The sequence below is a fragment of the Eumetopias jubatus genome, unplaced genomic scaffold (genome assembly GCF_037043125.1).
Source record: "Eumetopias jubatus isolate StellerSeaLion01/CBP00866 unplaced genomic scaffold, mEumJub1_p1.0 scaffold_13, whole genome shotgun sequence".
In the NCBI taxonomy this organism is placed as follows: Eukaryota; Metazoa; Chordata; class Mammalia; order Carnivora; family Otariidae; genus Eumetopias; species Eumetopias jubatus.
In genome coordinates, this window is record NW_028274819.1 from 35,149,602 (window position 1) to 35,169,197 (window position 19,596).

At 36.5% G+C, this 19,596-nt stretch overlaps 1 protein-coding gene and 1 pseudogene across 2 annotated transcripts in view; one reads left to right on the forward strand and one right to left on the reverse strand.

Moving 5' to 3' along the window:
* LUZP2 (leucine zipper protein 2) overlaps positions 1-19,596 on the reverse strand; it is a 469,487-nt gene that overhangs the window by 169,184 nt on the left and 280,707 nt on the right. The window lies entirely within an intron of this gene.
* Positions 8,953-9,411, forward strand: LOC114220052 (signal recognition particle 9 kDa protein pseudogene; annotated as a pseudogene).

The window sequence follows — 19,596 nt, forward strand, 5'->3', positions numbered from 1 at the left end:
GAAAAAGACATGGACATTTATGGCTTAGAAGCTACTTCTGGGATAGAACAAAATACACAGGCTTTACCCTCTTTTTCATTTTTTCCTCTCAAAATTTATATTTGAATTGAGGGGCTTCAATAATCACTGACCAAATCAGATTATTTTTTTTCCTACTGGTTTTGTTAGTTATATTACTGAGTCTTTAAATCTATTTATTAACACATTACTCCTACTTTATCTTCTTTCAGAGGTCTGGTTTCTTCTCCTAGAGAGGAAATACAACAACGAAAAACACTTAAAATAATATACAAGTGTAATCTATCCACAAATATGCCTCCAGGAATTTTGTGTCAGCTGTTAACTCTGGGCTGATCAAATCACACTCACTTAGAACATCAGGAAATTCTCTTTTTGAATGTGGCCCTCCAATACAGTAACACATTACATGCTATATAAAATTCCAGGTAATCAGTTTCCTTTCTAGAAACAAGACGATAGCCATTTTTCATTTTTTCCTTTCATTTTGTTTGTACAGTTTACCAACATTTCTCCTGCTATATATGCATTCATTCCAGTATCTACCTGCTCCAGGAGTGACCCTTGTCACAGCATCAATTCAGGCTAAGGCTCCAACTTCACTTCTCACTGTGCAACTAGTCGAAGACTGATTTTCAAATTCAAAAACCTTTGTTTACAAAAGGAGAGCTGTGCTTCCTCCTACCTGCTATTTTTAAGATTTTCTCCCCCTACCCTGGAGTTTTCCCTTTACCTTTCTTCCAGCCTTTGTGAGAATTCTTCATGCTGAGATGACGGCTACCTACCCTCCAACCTCTTGTTTTTGCTAAGGTCTCGCTAAGCCATCCCTGCCCTTGCCCTTCCACTTTCTGATTTGAATTGCCTCTCTCTTTTGTTATGCCTTCATTTAATTTGTATTTACTCTCTGAAGCAGATTTCTCGGGTGTATCTGCCTACCTCTGCTTCTCTTTTCAGAAGGAATAAAGCAGTTGGCAGTGGAGCTTTTCCTCTCTCAGCAGTCAGCCAGCTCTTCCGAAAGGAAACTAACAGGGCTTCCTTGTACTGGAGCCTCCTTTCCCAAAAGACACAGGAGGACATAGCCTCATCTTTGTTCTCCCCCTTTGATTTGCTGTTGGAACCCACAGCCCCTCGTGGTCTGTCCTCCTACCTATAGGATCTCAGAGTTCCACTTCCTTCCTACTTGTTGCTTGGCAGAAATCTTAAGGAAAACACCACACACAGTAAACTCAAAAGAAGCTAAAAGTAAACTGACTCCTTTATGGCTCTCTTGACCTTGATTCCTACCCACTATTTTTCCAGCCCAGCATGAAGGTCGTTGAGCAGCTGTTTCTCCACCTCTGGCTCAGGGAAAACAAATGCTGGGCTGACACTGAGACATCACGGTTTTGAATCTTGCTTTTTCGTTCATCCAGATTATGACACATTCAGAAGCTGATAAAAATACATCAATCTACTAAGCAAGACAGGTAATATCAGGAGATACATTTTTTCTGTCACAGGGAATGGTTGTTGTGAAAAGTACCTGCAGAGCAGAAGATCAATAAGCGGGATATCAATGATTCTTTTTTCCAATTGCTAATTCAGAATTGTATTACATTTTCCCATTCTAAATTTCTCTCAGTGGTGAATTTTTATATGTTCAAAGGGGTAGTAAACATCGTAAACTTCTGTAAAGGTAATTTAAAAATTACCTTAAGTTACCTGAAGCAGACTCTAGGCTGCTTATGGCCTTCAACATTAAAAGCAAATCATTCATTCCATAATATTTATGCACTTTGATCCAAATGCCCTATCACTGTAAGAGGTAGAAAAGTAGAAGTGCAAAATTCATTATCAGATTTGGGCCTTGTGCTCAAGTTTTATCCTTTCGCCTTCTTCACATTAAGTCACGAGGACATCACTCCTCTATCATCCTAGCTTTTCTTTCTTTAACTCCTCAATTTTCTTTTTTTTTCTGCCTTTTCTTTGACTCTCCTAAAATTTGTGGCACCTGGGTATTAAAACCTCTTAGTTGCAGATCTATAGCACACTTTATTCTTTTAATTAACATATAATGTATTATTTGTTTCAGGGTTACAGGTCTGTGATTCATCAGTCTTACATGATTCACAGCACTCACCATAGCACATACCCACCCCAGCGTCCATCACCCAGCCACCCCATCCCTCCCACCACCTCCACTCCAGCAACCCTCAGTTTGTTTCCAGAGATTAAGAGTCTCTTATGGTTTGTCTCCCTCTCTGGTTTCATCTTCTTTCATTTTTCCCTCCATTCCCCTAGGATCCTCTGTCTTGTTTCTCAAATTCCTCGTATCAGTGAGATCATATGATGCTTGACTTTCTCTGACTGACTTATTTCACTCAGCATAATACCCTTTAGTTCCATCCACGTCACTGCAAATGGCAAGATTTCATTTTTTTGATGGCTGCCTGATATTCCACTGTATATACATACCACATTTCTTTATCCATTCATCGGTTGGTGGACCTCTAGGCCCTTTCCATAGTTTGGTTGTTGTGGACATTGCTGCTATAAACATTGGGGTGCAGGTGCCCCTTTGGATCACTACTTTTGTATCTTTGGGGTAAATATCCAGTAGTGCAAATGCTGGGTCGTAGGGTAGCTCTATTTTCAACTTTTTGAGGAACTTCCATACTGTTTTCCAGAGTGGCTGCACAAGCTTTCATTCCCACCAACAGTGTAGGAGGGTTCCCCTTTCTCTGCATCCTCGCCCACATCTGTCATTTCCTAACTTGTTAATTTTAGCCATTCTGACTCGTGTGAGGTGGTATCTCATTGAGGTTTTGATTTGGATTTCTCTGATGCCGAGCAATGTTGAGCACTTTTTCATGTGCCTGTTGGCCATTTGGATGTCTTCTTTGGAAAAATGTCTGTTCATGTCTTCTGCCCATTTCTGGATTGGATCATTTGTTCTTTGAGTGTTGAGTTTGATAAGTTCTTTACAGATTTTGGATACTAGCCCTTTATCTGATATGTCATTTGCAAATATTTTCTCCCATTCTGGCATTTGTTTTATTTTTTTTTCCTTCTGGTTTTGTTGACTGCTTCCTTTGCTGTGCAAAAGCTTTTTATCTTGATAAAGTCCCAATAGTTCATTTTTGCCCTTGCTTCCCTTGCCTTCGGTGATGTTTCTAGGAAGAAGTTGCTGCGGCTGAGGTCAAAGAGGTTGCTACCTGTGTTCTCCTTTAGGATTTTGATGGACTCCTGTCTCACGTTTAAGTCTTTCATCCATTTTGAGCCTATTTGTGTGTGTGGTGTAAGGAAATGGTCCAGTGTCATTCTTCTGCATGTGGCTGTCCAATTTTCCCAACACCATTTGTTGAAGAGACTGTCTTTTTTCCATTGAACATTCTTTCCTGCTTTGTCGAAGATGAGTTGACCATAGAGTTGAGGGTTCATTTCTGGGCTCTCTATTCTCCTCCACTGATCTATGTGTCTGTTTTTGTGCCAGTACCATATTGTCTTGATGATTACAGCTTTGTAATAGAGCTTGAAGTCCAGAATTGTGATGCCGCCAGCTTTGCTTTTCTTTTTCAACATTCCTCTGGCTATTAGGGGTCCTTTCTGGCTCCATATGTTCCATTTTTTGAAAAAAGTTGATGGTATTTTGATAGGGATTGCATTAAATATGTAGATTGCTCTAGGCAGCATAGACATTTTCACAATATTTGTTCTTCCAATCCATGAGCATGGAATGTTTTTCCATTTCTTTGTGTCTCCCTCAATTTCTTTAATGAGTATTCTATAGTTTTCTGAGTACAGATTCTTTGCCTCTTTGGTTAGATTTATTCCTAGGTATCTTATGGTTTTGGGTGCAATTGTAATTGGGATCGACTCCTTAATTTCTCTTTCTTCTGTCTTGTTGTTGATGTATAGAAATGCAACTAATTTCTGTGCATTGATTTTATATCCTCTATAGCACACTTTAAATGCTGTTTAATTTGGTTCAGTCTCATGTATGGATCGCTGTGGAAATTCCCTTTAGTTTTAAGTGTGGGCATCTATTTCCATCCTTGTCTGACTGTACTCACATTGATGGGTTATCCATAAAGCCTGGGTTTGGGTTTTTAAAGATAGTCACTAAGGATCATCCATAGGCCAGTCCCCTCAAATATAAATTAATAAATTAATATAGATAAGCCACTGGATTATTTTTTATAAATGCCGAGCCCTAGATCCTATCCTTAGAGACAGTGCTGTTACCATTACAAGTGCATGGTCTGGTTCCCCCCTGCCTCTTCAGTCTCAACTTGTCCCATGACCCCACTCCCTTCCTGATCTAGACATGTTGTCCTGCTACCATTTCTTTTATCTGATATGCTCCCTCTTGTCTTAGACCTTTGAATGTACTGTTCCTCAAGAACAACATGCTATATTTATTTCCAATTTGATTCCACTGACAGAATGTAAGAACCATGAAGGCAAGAATTTTCACTTCATCACTGTTGGTAATAAATAAATAATATACAAAGTAATGTTTATTAAGCTTTCCTAGTGCCCTTTTATTTTGTCTACAAATACATTTTTTAAAATTATTTAAGTTCTCTTGGACCTCAAGAAGGCAGGAGTCTACCCTGTTCCTCTCATTATAACCTTTGAGTTCTGACTCACTCTGCTTTGACAAGTAACTATAGTTCCTAGCAAATTCATACTCACTGGTGTTTAAGTGCAAATCCAAGGTTCTTGACTTGAATATGCTATACCACATATACCCATAAAATAATCACCCAATATTCCACATCATTTGTTTGAGAAAGTAATGAAACTCACCTATGTATTTCTTTTGCATAACTGTATTCTTATTAGGGATTTTTATCAGTCTTATAATTGAAAAACCAATGCCATTGTAATTTTTATTAGGAGAAGTCCATGTAATTTTGACATCCTTTTATGCCACAATATTTTTAATTTGCTGAGTTGCATATTATGGACTACTCACTTAAGCATCAATATCAGAAGCCTATGTGGCCCAGGAGTGGGGATATTTCAGTTTTCAATAGTTCTACCTAAAGTAAGACTATCTTCCTTTCACTTAAATCTTACACTAAACAAGGTCACCTGTTCAGAAAAGATTTTTCTCCTACTGCATTAAAATACTGCTTACTATTCAATTATTTAGGAATTGTGTCTATTCACTGCAGAAATATCTTCAGGGAAACTCCAGACCCTTTAGTTTATGGTCAAGTAGGTGTTTAGAGTAAGACATGAATACTGCAGTGGTAAATTGATTTGTCTTGTCCTATTATTAAAGTTTCTGCCAAGACACCAGCCATATGTTGAAGATGGTGTTAACACTGGAAGAGGACTGAAAATGGAAAAAAATGGAAAAAAAATAAAGTTTTAATACTCTCCTAGGACAAAAGTTTTCTAGTGTGCTGTGGACACTAGAGGAACTCTAGTGCAACTCCGAGGAAGGCTCTCTCTATATATATCACAGTGTGCGTCTTCTGTATGACTTTTGACAGCAGAGGGATAGCATAATCTCCCAACTTACTGACAGGCAATTTGGTTTTCCTCTTCCTTTAAGTCATCCCTGAGTCTCAAAGGGACATAACTACTATAACCATATTCTGTATCTATAAGAATATAATTACAGAGCATCAGGCTTGAGAGCCTGGTAACAAAAGCCAAGATGAGATAAGACAGATATAAAAAAAAATCCTAAATCACTCCCTAAGCCAACTATTACTGTGATTTATGTAATTCATTTATAGTGAATCTGTAAACTATTTTTCTAACAAATAATGAAAGTGGAATTTGCTCCAAAGTGTGTAGCAATCTTCTGTAATATTCATACCATTGAAAAATGAGAGAAATTGGGGGCTAGCCTGTGGGGCTACTGTGGACTAAGTAGATAAGGAAACATTATTACTTTTTAAAATTCATGAGGATGGAATCAACCCTCACATGAAGAAAATTTATAGTTTTTCTTAAATATTATTTATTCTTTGAGAAAATAAGAGACTCTACGTTTTTGTCTTCAGATCCTACTTATGCTTTAGTGGAATCATTTTGACGGCTGACATTTCAGTACCAAGGACAGTGTCAAGCCTCTTAGAAGGGGGAACTGTGCACAGACAATGAAGACCAGGCTGGATGCAGTTTTCTGACTGACAAGAGTGAGAAAACGGGGAGAGGGGAGGATGGGGAAGAAAGGGAAATAGAGTACAGTACAAAGTGATCTGGCTATCAATTTGGGGGAACTGATGGAAATATCAGGGTGATCTTGAGGAACCTCTAACAATACAAAAGGTCCCACTAAGCTACTGCCCTTAATGGGGCGAGGATGTAAAGGGAATATAAACTTTTCTCACACCTTGACTTATTTAATAGAAATATTTAAATAGAAACATTTCAGTATAATTTTTAAAAGTTAGAATTCACATTAGAATACATGAAAAAATTATGATATCTTTGACTAATTATTCCAGATAAAACCTTCTGCTTTGAATTGTGTGTTTTTGTGTGTAGCTTTTCACATGAACCCACATATATGTGCTTGTGTGTCTTCCAAGTATCAAATTTAACACTGTTTCACTGGATAAAACTGACATGAAATATAAAGCCTGTACTTCCATTAATCAAAAAATAACACATAACAGGCAAACTTTTCATTTTGGCATGAAAATGTAAAACACTGTATAATTTCTTTTGTTAGTATTATAACTAATAATTGAAAATGATTTATGGCACTGTATATGAATAAATAATAATATTTTTGAAGGTACAAGCCTCAAAATTGGAATATCATAAAAAGCATTTTCTAAAATTTATAAGAATCAGATAATTATATAAAAATGTATTTAGAGCTTTTGAAGGAGAGAGCTATAGAGTTTGTAATTTATTTAATTTTCATCATATTATAAGACTTTAGAGTTGGAGGTAGACTCTGCAACTACCTAAATGAATTCACATGATTAAGATCAGTGTGATTTTGTGAGTTTTTTAGCACACTACTTTTTTAAGAAAAAGTAACCATAACTTAGATCTTCTGAGTTGCCTTGCAGGGCACTTTCTCAAATATTACACATCTTCTCTATCACAGTAAATGGTACCATTCATTTGCTCAGCCCCAAAACTTAGTAGAAATCATTGATTTATATCTATACATAAACATCCCCCTGTACCTTCAGTAGCTACTATAGAGTCTTTCTCTAGCATATGGTCAATTCTCTCCATTTTCACTGTTGCTAACATAGCCTAAGTTACTGTCCTCCTCACCTGGAATATTACAGACATCACCAAGTTGGACCTATTGCTTCTGCAACTGACCCATTACAAATTCTTCTTCACACATGGATATAATCATTTTGTTACTGCATATCTGGTTATACTATAAGACTGCTTAAAATTCTCTAATATTTCATTTTACACTTAATATAAGCCAAAGTGTTTATTTTTATCTATGGCCTATAAGGTCCTATATGATGCAAATCTTTTCCACCTCTCTGAACTCATTGTCTTCAAACTACTTTTTTGTCAACTACTCTTTAGTTGTAAGGGTATTCCTAAAACACACTATGAATCTTGCAATTCCAGGGCCCTTAAATTTGCTTCCAATTCTTCCTGAAAACACTCAGGCCCCACCCAAATTGTCATATGAATGCTTCCTTCTCATTATTTAGGATTCAGCTAAAATGTTGTAGCACAGAGAAACCTACTATGACAACTGGTCCCAGTGATTATCCTATATAACATAACCTGGCTGTATTAACTTCACAGCATTTAACTCTACCTGAAATCTATGCCCCAACATAAGCCCCAAAGTAACAAGGATATTGTCTGCCTTATCTTTCACTGTTTTTCCAACTCTAGAAGAGTTCCTGATATGTACTGAAAGATATAAAAAAAAAACTTGATGAATAAATGTATGAATGTGACCATATCTGTACAACTAATGACAAATATTTCAAGTTTCCTTCACTTAGAGAAAATAAAGGAGAAGAGAAGGATTTTATAATATAAATTTTAAAGTTAACACACAGGAAAATAATAATTAAGGACATATCAACAGTCATTAAAGCTACTGAAAACCTCATTCACTTAAATATACGAATTAATTGGGGCGCCTGGGTGGCTCAGTCATTAAGCATCTGCCTTTGGCTCAGGTCATGATCCCACCACGGTCCGGGGATTGAGGCCTGCATGGGGCTCCCTGCTCAGCGGGGAGCCTGCTTCTCCCTCTCCCACTCCCCCTGCTTATGTTCTCTCTTGCTCTGTGTCTCTCTCTGTCAAATAAATAAATAAAATCTTTAAAAAAGAACCAAAAAATAGGAATTAATCTTTTTAAAGATTTTATTTATTTATTTGAGAGAGAGAGAATGAGAGATAGAGAGCACGAGAGGGAAGAGTCAGCTATGTGTCATGAATTAAGTCTAGGTATCTGCTGTATAGCATAGTGCCTACAGTCACAATATGGTATACTGCACTTGAAAACTTCAGAGGGTAGATATCGTGTTAAATGTTCATACCACCAAAAAGGGTGAGGTCACAAGGAAACTTAGAAGGGTGATGGATGTGTCCGTTACCTTGACTGTGGAAATGGTTTAATCAAATTATATACATTATGTATGTGCAATTATTTGTATATCAATTATACCTTAACAAAGCTATTTAAAAAATAGAGAAAACCTTTCACCTAATACGTACATATATGCACACAAATACACACACACTCCTGTACTGAGAATATGTCATAAAAGGATGTAAGCCAAAAATATATGCAAGACGGAAACCTAAGTCAGAATGGTACGCAAATGTGTGCCATGTATGCTATTCAGAAGGCTGAAAACAGTGACAAAAACTTCTTAGGCTCCATTCAAATTAAGACAGGAGGAAAATGGAGGCCACTGATAAATACTACCAGATGAAAGAAATAAAAAAGAATGAAGGGGCCGCTGGGCCCCCGCACCGGTCTCCGGCAGCCAGAGGTAGGTGGTAGGTGGGCTGGGTCTCGCCGCCTGCGGTCCCCGGCCTCGCCCGCTCGCGTTTCGCTGCGAACCCACGATGCCGCAGTACCAGACGTGGGAAGAGTTCAGTCGCGCGGCCGAGAAACTACCTCGCCGACCCTATGAAGGCCCGTGTGGTTCTCAAATATAGGCATTCTGATGGGAATTTGTGTATTAAAGTAACAGATGATTTAGTTTGTTTGGTGTATACAACAGACCAAGCCCAAGACGTAAAGAAGATTGAGAAATTCCACAGTCAACTAATGCGACTTATGGTAGCCAAGGAATCCCGCAGTGTTGCCATGGAAACGGACTAAATGGTTTGAATTAAAGATCTGTCCTGTTCTTAGGAAGTAAATCTCTTTTGAATCTGAAAAAGTGTTGGGAAAGAAAATAGCTTATGTAACTAAGTGGGCTCTTCAGAAGTGGGGAGATCATTTTTTTGTACTTTGTGTTTTAATGTTTAAAGAGCTAGGAATGTAAATGCTTTCACGTAGAAAACCTTTATTTATTTTTGAAAATTGAACAAATGCATCTATGTTGGGAAACCTTTTGCAGGTTGATATGGGGCAAAATATGTAATTATTCTATGGTAAGTTTGTATCAGTAATTTGAAAAAGGCAATTCTTCCTTAAATTTAGTTAATATGTCTTTAAAAGAAAATTAGATGTAACCATTTTGCCAGATTGGTATATTTCTATTAGAGCATAAAATTTGTGCTGTTGCTGACCAACAAACATAAAATATGGTAGCTGGAATTGCCTGTGCACAGCAGTGTGCCTGACTATGTATAATATAATAGTGTAGTCTCAGTTATTTCTAAAAGTAATCATGGAAACAAGTATGCTTTACTTTACCTAAAACTTTCCAAATTTAAACTATTTTTGAATGTAAGGGATTTGTAGTATCATTAGCTTGTTGAGCAGAGACTTGCTTTGAATCTCGTTTTCAGTGCTCAGAAACCAGCTGCGGTTACTTTAAGTGCATGAACAGAATGCACTAGTGGCCTGAGGCCACCATATTACACAGGTATTTGCCACAGATTCCCCCTCTGTCTTTTCTCAGGAGGGCTAAAGATTATTCAGACTGTTATATCTTCACATATGTCTGTGCCACCCCTGCCCGTTTCTCTCTGTATTTAACCAAGGTGTTAGGCGTGACTGTTACAACTGTTATGTTTTCCATTAGGCCAGAGGGATATCATTTGATATTTATCATACTATTGTAACCTGAATTTTACCACCTAAATGTAATGTTCACATGTTGCTGCCTACATTAAAATATTTTTTGGTTAGAAAAAAAAAAAAAGAATGAAAACCATAATTTGACTTCAGATTTCTATAGTAGAGGAAATAATCTTTCAATAGGGGAACAATATCCACTCCACATTGTGTGAGGCACTCTACACAATGCTTTTGCATTCAATCCTCATAACAGCCCTATAAAGGACATGTTCTATTGCCATTATTCAAAGGAAAAAAAAAGAAAACAAAACCTGTGAGATAGTAAGTAGTCTGTCAATAGCCATAAAAAAATTCACAAGATGTAAACCAAGATGTAAATAGAAGTGACTCCAGAATTTACATTCTATTTTGCTAATAATATTAAGCCATTCAAATATTTCTATTGACATTGCTGGTATTAATGTCATTATTTTTAATATGTGCCATGCAGTGAAAATTGTTTGGAAGGTCTCCAGTCAGCTACACTCCTCTGCAACTCACCTGTAGTTACCATCAGTTTTTTAAAAAACTATTTTCATACTGTCCATTCAAGGAACCTGAAAATAGGCTCTTTAACCCTCACAGGATCTTATTTAAAAAAAAACTGAAAATGTGTAAGGAAATAGTCTTGAAAGTTTTAAGATAGAACTGAAAGTTTTTAATTTTTCCCAAGGAGGCCCAGTAGCAGATGGAAGGCACCGACCAGCCAAATTCAACTGGAAAAACAACATAAATTTATTGATAATAGGTGGGAGAAGGTAAGATCCAAGCTTAATGTCAGCTAAAATTGACATGAAGTTGACAAGATACTTAATAGTAGTTTGAATTGATAAGGAGTCAGTATTTAGAACTGAAAATGGTATTGATATAATTGTCTGCAGATAGCATCTGGAGAACTGGACTAACACACTCATTTGTGCATACACTCATGCATTCTACAAGTAGTTACTGAAAATGCACTGTGTTCCAGGTATTTGGATTAGTTTTGGGAAATCTGTACATTTGTGGTTGCCACTCATCACCAAAAGTACACTAATTAATGCAATAGGACAACGAACTAGGCAAATAACTAATCCCCTGCCTCACAAGAGAAGGCAATTACACAAAATAATCTGTGTGCTGTGTTGTCTTTACTTTTTAATTTTTTCTGATTTTTGAGACCGTATCTTCTTGAAAAAAGAGATGGTGATTTTTTCTTTACCAATCATTACTCCTACAATGCTGTTTTAGAGGTATTCCTAGGTCATCTATGCTCTGATCTGTAATTTTACAAATCCATTTATGAGCTGCAAAGCAGAACATAAATCTGATTGTCCATTTCTGTTGCCCAGGCTTAGAACTTCCAATGAAGTTAACCCTAATTGCTGATTTTCAAAAATTCCTGTCATAGAAGAGGTTATGGGATCTGAAAAAGAGGTTGGCATAGGTGACCTCCAAGATCCTTTCACAACATGTCCTATACCTTTCAGATACGCTCATCTTAATATTTGTCCCCCAGTGTTGGATTAGTACACACTGCCCATACAACTGTTTGAACTATCTCTAGATTGTTCTTGTCTCCACCTTTTCCCACATTACCCTATCCAATCAGTTACCCAAAGTCATCTTGGAAATGATTTTTAAATCCCCGTAATTTTTAATGATCCCAATGCCAATTCCTTAAATTTCACTTTTAGTCAGGTCTTGTTCCTAGTTTCCTTTCTGCCTAATATACTCCCCCACGTGGGTATGAAATTACCCTTCCTAGAACAAATCTAAATGAGGTACATCCTTATGTTAAACTCTACAGTGGCTGTACATCACCCCTCGTTCTGAACTACTTTTCTGTTCTCATCTCCTATTCCTTTCCTGGGACTCCTTGAACCTGCTCCCTTCTGCCACCACACATACACACAAATACACCCTATGTGTCATTGAACCTAACATGTACTTCCACTAATCCATGGTGTCTGACATGCTATTTTCTGCTATTTCCTTTCAGGCTCTGCCTGATAAACTCCTGTGCATGCCCATGACATAGTTCTAATGCCACCTCCCAGATGAAACTTTCTCTAAAGTCCACAGGTCAAATGTTCTCCTGTCACTGTGTGCATTCACTTATTACAATAGTTTCCAGGCTTTAATGGGTTTCTCTTCTTTGTCTTACTAGGCTGAAAGCTCCTGGAGGGCATGTACCATTTTTTTCCTTACATTCATCAAATACTCAATAAAGGTCAAATGAGAGAATTAGTTCCAATCTGACTCTGGGCTACCATGATTGCTTCACACAGTCTTCCTGTCCACTCAATAAAATGTTATGTATTTAATTTAACACTCATTAAAGGAAGTAAGGAATTTTCACTCTCATTTTCTATACCTTATATCTTTTGCTCATATTTTGATTCAGGGTAAAAAAAGAGCTTCTTTGTGAAAAGATTACTATGGAAAACTGTACAATTTAACTTTTTGTATATTATTGCTTACTTAAAAAGTAACCACTCCCTTGGAAATCATTTTGGGGGGTGGGGGGAAGCATGTCTCTGAAGAATGTGAGAAGGAAAAATCTAGCTTCCAGGCAGGTGATATGAATTTGACCAACAGATAGAATCACACTATATACCATGAATATTTTAAGGTCTATAAGATGTAAAATGTGAAAAGTAATTCAAAACGGTGAATTGACAAAGCACTCTAGGTAAAATACAAACAAAATTTCCATAAAAACTTCAAAACAGAAAAGTTTTAAACTTCAGGTATTATTATAAATAGATATTCCCATAAGAGTTCCTGGGCATATATGCCAACAGATACATAAGTGACTAATGTCCATACCATTCCACATATACAGTGTTTGGATATTTGAAGGCATAGGAAGCTACTCAGCCACGATCCATGATAGGAGTGTTTTTCTGAGACAAAAATTGAATTCTATCCTTTTTCCACTTACCTTCTCAAGGTCTTCCTATCAAATAAAATAAATATATTTATATATTTATGCCCCACCTCCCACCTCTAGGATACCACTCATTAAAGCAAGAAGTATCAAGCTATATTACAAAGCTGTAATCATCAAAACAGTATGGTCCTGGCACAAAAACAGACACATAGATCAGTGGAACAGAACAGAGAGCCCAGAAATGGACTCTCAACTCTATGGTCAACTAATCTTCGACAGAGCAGGAAAGAATATCCAATGGGGGAAAAAAAAGTCTCTTCAACAAATGGTATTGGGAAAATTAGACAGCCACATGCAGAAGAATGAAACTGGACCATTTCTTTATACCACACTCAAAAATAGACTAAAAAAAAAGACCTAAATGTGAGACAGGAATCCATCAAAATCCTAGAAGAGAACACAGGCAGCAACTTCTTGCTAGACACGTTTCCAAAGGCAAGGAAACAAAGGCAAAAAATGAACTATTGGAACTTTATCAAGATAAGAAGCTTTTGCACAGCAAAGGAAACAGTTGACAAAACTAAAAGACAACCGACAGAATGGGAGAAGATATTTGCAAATGTCTTACCAGATAAAGGGCTAGTATCCAAAATCTATAAAGAACTTATCAAACTCAACACCTAAAGAAAAATAATCCAATCAAGAAATAATGGAACATAATAATTAAAAAATTATGAATGAAAAAGAAAAAAAAATAAAGCAGCATTATTACAAAAAAAAAGAAATGGGAAGAAGATATGAACGTACATTTCTCCAAAGACACATGAATGGACAAGAGACACATGAAAAAATGTTCCACATTACTTGGCATTAGGGAAATACAAATCAAAACCACAATGGGCTATCACCTCACACCTGTCAGAATGGCTAAAATTAACAAGTCAGGAAACGACATGTTGGAGAGGATGCAGAGAAGGGGAACCCTCCTATACTGTTGGGGGGAATGCAAGCTGGTGCAGCCACTCTGGAAAACAGTGTGGACGTTCCTCAGAAATTTGAAAATAGAGCTACCCTACGACCCAGCAATTGCACTACTGGATATTTACCCGTAAGACACAAATGTAGTGATCCAAAGGGGCACCTGCACCCCAATGTTTATAGCAGCAATGTCTACAACAGCCAAACTATGGAAAGAGCCCAGATGTCCATTTACAGATGAATGGATAAGGAAGGTGTGGTATATATATATACAATGGAATACTACTCAGTCATTAAAAAAATGAAATCTTGACATTTGCAATGACATGGATGGAACTAGATGGTATTATGCTAAACAAAAATAAGTCAGAGAAAAACAATTATATGATCTCACTCATAGGGGGAATTTAAGAAAGAAAATAGAGGATCATAGGGGAAGAGAAGAAAAAATAAAAAGAGACAAAATCAGAGAGGAAGACAAAGCATAAGAGACTCTTAATCATTGAAAACAAACTGAGGGTTTCTGGAGGAGAGGAGGGAGGGGGGAGGGAGTAACTGGGTGATGGACATTAAGGAGGGCACATGATCTAATGAGCACTGGGTATTATATAAGACTGATGAATCACTGACCTCTACCTCCAAAATCAATAATACATTATATATTAATTAATGGAGTATAAATTAAAAAATAAAAATTAAGTGCTTGCTTCGGCAGCACATATACTAAAAAAATAAAAATTAATTAATTAATTAAGCCAAAAACTACATGTGATACACACACACCCTACCTGGAAATCCCTTAGGTGGTACAGAGAGCCTTTCAAAAGCTGAATCCTATCACTTCTCTGGTCATTTCCAGGCACTCTACACCTCACTTTCTCTTCCCCAGTTTGTAGTTACCCAAACATACGATGCTAGCCCACTCTCTTTCATTTCCTGTTATATCGACCTCACCTTTTCTACCCAGAAATAAACAAATCTCATCTCAGAGTCACTTCCCCCATGAAGTCTTTTGACATTCCCAGACACCGAGGTTTTGCCTGTCATTTATGTCCATCGTACTTTTTAACAAAGTGGTGTTAAGTGTAATATTATTTCACATTTTCACAGTTTGCATGTATGCGTTTTCAATGTATTACAAAAATATGGCTCTTACCAGGAGCACTGGAGTTAAAATAATTAAAAGAACATATATGACTCCTAAACTCCACAAATTTACATACAATTGGGGAAGACGCACACTACATAAGCAATAATGATAACACATATACTTGAGTATTAATGGAGATATGAGAATATACTACAGGAGTCAAGCCACGTACAGGGGTCAAGGAAGGCTTCTCTGTGAAAGTGATTTTTAAGCTGAAACCATAAGGATAAGTAGAAGTAATTTTTATTGCCTAACACAGAGCATGATATGTGGCCAGCTCACAATAAATAAATATTTTTTGAGTGAACAAATTAAATGACAAAGTAAAACTTTTGCCCAATTTCCTATATAATTTCTGCAAACTCTGGACACCGTTTTGAAGAAACGTAATATTTAAAGGTCCAGGTTTTATCTCTCAGTTAAAGGTAAAAATATATTTTTAACATCAATAATTTGGAGTAAAATCCGACAACAACTATGGCCCCACTTATGCCCCACCTCCCACCTTTAGGCTACTACTTATTAAAGCCAGAGGTGTATTTGATAGGTTGAGTTTTCAGGACTATGCCAGTTCCTAAAACTGCCCCCCCCCCACTTTTTTTAGCTGTGGTATAGAAACAAAAATGTGTCCAATATTTTCAACTTGGCTAATAAATTTAATTAATCATTCTCATAAGGGCAAAGAAAATTGTCCTGTCTGAAATTTCCTAAAAATGCAATCACTTTTGCTGTCTGCCTTCCTGATACAAAGAACCTGATCATCATCCACCTAAAAGACACATCATCCATCTTGGCAACCATCTGCAGAGATTTTTGAAAATCTTCCCACTGACAGATAATTCTATTTTGTCAATCTATTTAGAGGAATGGAGCTAAAGCTGTTTTAAACAAACAACCAAGCTGCTGTCACTCAAAGAGCTTGGGGAAATTTTAGCCCTGTGCCTTAATCATATCTTTATTTGAGCATAATGTGGCCCATGCCTGCCATTTTTCTAGAGCACTAATTCAGTAAGCATATGTAATCCACCAGTAGGGACAAAAAAAAACACATTAGTAAATCTTATTATCTACACATTTGCAAAAATGAGTTGGAAGATGTGTCCATAATACATGATAATATTACACAGTGTATGACAGGCCTCTACTTGGAAGAGGAAAAGATAAGTAGTACAAGGAATTGTGATGCACTTGTTAATTCCATTTCCTGAACAGTGATTTTTTTTTTTTAACTGTATTTCACTCCACGATTGGACAAAACTGCCATGTCTTATCTTCACTGAGGACAGGGATCTGCATCCTGTGCTCCACACTTGAGAGCGTACCAATCTCTCTCACTTCGTGGCTTTTCCAACAGAGTAAATTCTCACAATACCCTCAGTGATTTTGGGAAACTGACTTTGTTATTCAAAATTTTGTGTTCCTGACCTTTGTAGTTTCATTGGAAGGTATGTGGGCTTTGAAGACAGAATGATCATTTGAAATTTGGGTTTCAGATTCCAACTCTGTATTTATAAATTCTATAATTTTCATTGGGCTACACAGCCAAAGAATGTTCCTCATTTGTAAATTAGGGATATTATATGCCTTTATATGATATCCCTAGTTAGGTATAAGTGTCAGAGTTGGAATCTGAAATCCAAATATTTAAAGATTCTGCTCTCTTCTTAATTATTACACTTTGGGGCATCTGTAGATTTTTTTTTTAAGTTTTTGTTGAAATTCTAGTTAGTTAACATGCACTTTAATATTAGTTTCAGGTGTATAATGTAGTGATTCAACACTTCCATATAATACCCAGTGCTCATCCCAGTAAGGGCCCTCCTTCATCCCCATCATCTATTTAGCCCATTCCCCCACTGACCTCCCTTCTAGGAACCATCTGTTTGTTCTCTATAGATAAGAGTCTGTTTCTTGGTTTGCCTCTCTCTCTCTTTTTTCCGTTTGCTCATTTGTTTTTTTCTTAAATTCCACATACGTGTGAAATTCATACAGTATTTGTCTTTCTCTGACTTATTTCACTTAGCATAATACTCTCTAGATAAAGTTTGTTATTATTAATAACATTCATTTATTGCTCACAACAAAATACATAAAATTGGAATACTGTTATTCTTATTTTATAGATGATAAAACTGATCATCAGAGGAGTGTTGTTACTTACCAGGTTTATGAGTGAGGGAATGTGAATCTGGAGGGATGTCTGACTTAAAAGACATAGCCACTATGCTATATTGTTCTCAAATGATTTTTCAAAAATTTACATTTCTAAATTTAATCTCTGAGGGCAGGGATTATGTCTAAAGCAAGTAATCAGATGTTAAACATCAATTGATTCTTTCTTTCTTAGTTTTAGCTGAAATATTAATATATCTGTGATCAAATACTAAAAAAAAAAAAATGTTTTAAGCATATCATCCTGGAAGAAACAAAACTTTACTGCAGAAACTGTATCATCTACATATCCTGTACATCACCTGTTACTTACAAAGGGGAGACAGCAAGTGTACCTTGCCTCAGTGACTGTCATGACGATTAAGGGAGATAACAAATGTTTGCAGAGCACAGTGCTTACCATATTACTGAATGATGGTACAATCTCTCAGATGTTTGATTTCACAGCATCAATTACAAAAAAAAATCAATCTTTCTTTGGGGCAAGATTTTTGCCATATTGCCATATATTTTATGGAAATAGTTTAGTATCATATGCATGTATGTATAAATATATCGATAACTTATAGTGTAAAATGAGATCAAGACAATTTTCCAGTTTAAAATATAGAAATACTTTGCTAATGGACACCAAAAGAAAGCTGGGGTGGCAATCCTTATATCAGACAAATTAGATTTTAAAACAAAGACTGTAATAAGAGATGAGAAAGGACACTATATCCTACTTAAAGGGTCTATCCAAAAGAAGATCTAACAATTGTAAATATCTATGCCCCGAACATGGGAGCAGCCAATTATATAAGGCAAATAATAACAAAAGCAAAGAAACACATTGACAAAAATGCAATAATACTGGGGGACTTTAACACACCCCTGACTGAAATGGACAGATCATCTAAGCAAAAGATCAACAAGGAAATAAAGACTTTAAATGAAACACTGAACCAAATGGACTTCACAGACATATTCAGAACATTCCATCCCAAAGCAATGGAATACAAATTCTTCTCTAGTGCCCATGGAACATTCTCCAGAATAGATCACATCCTAGGTCACAAATCAGGTCTCAACTGGTACCAAAAGATTGGGATTATCCCCTGCATATTTACAGACCACAATGCTATGAAACTAGAACTCCATCACAAGAGGAAAGTCGGAAAGAGTTCAAATACATGGAGGCTAAGAGCATCCTACTAAAGAATGAATGGGTCAATCAGGAAATTAAAGAAGAATTAAAAAAATTCATGGAAACCAATGAAAATGAAAACACAACTGTTCAAAATCTTTGGGATGCAGCAAAGGCAGTCCTGAGAGGAAAGTATATAGCAATACAAGCCTTTCTCAAGAAATAAGAAAGCTCTCAAATACACAACCTAACCCTACACCTAAAAGAGCTAGAGAAAAAACAGCAAATAAGGCCTAGACCCAACAGGAGAAGAGAAATAATAAAGATCAGAGCAGAAATCAATGAACTAGAAACCAAAAGAACAGTAGAACAGATCAACAAAACTAGGAGCTGGTTCTTTGAAAGAATTAACAAGATTGAAAAACCCCTGGCCAGACTTATCAAAAAGAAAAGAGAAATGACCCAAATCAACAAAATTATGAATGAAAGAGGAGAGATCACAACCAACACCAAAGAAATACAAACAATTATAAGAACATATTATGAGCAACTCTATGCCAGCAAATTAGATAACCTGGAAGAAATGGATGCATTCCTAGAGATGTATCAACTACCAAAATTGAACCAGGAAGAAATAGAAAACATGAACAGACCTATAACCACTAAAGAAATTGAAGAGTCATCAAAAATCTCCCAACAAACAAAAGCCCAGGGCCAGATGGCTTCCCAGGGGAATTCTACCAAATATTTGAAGAAGAATTAATACCTATTCTCCTGAAACTGTTCCAAAAAAGAGAAATGGAAGGAAAACTTCCAAACTCATTTTATGAGGCCACCATTACCTTGATCCCAAAACCAGACAAAGACCCCATCAAAAAGGAGAATTACAGACCAATATCCTTGATGAACATGGATGCAAAAATTCTCACCAAAATACTACCCAGTAGAATCCAACAGTACATTAAAAGGGTTATTCACCATGACCAAGTGGGATTTACCCTGGGCTGCAAGGTTGGTTCAACATCCACAAATCAATCAACGTGATGCAATACATTAACAAAAGAAAGAAGAAGAAATCAAATGAT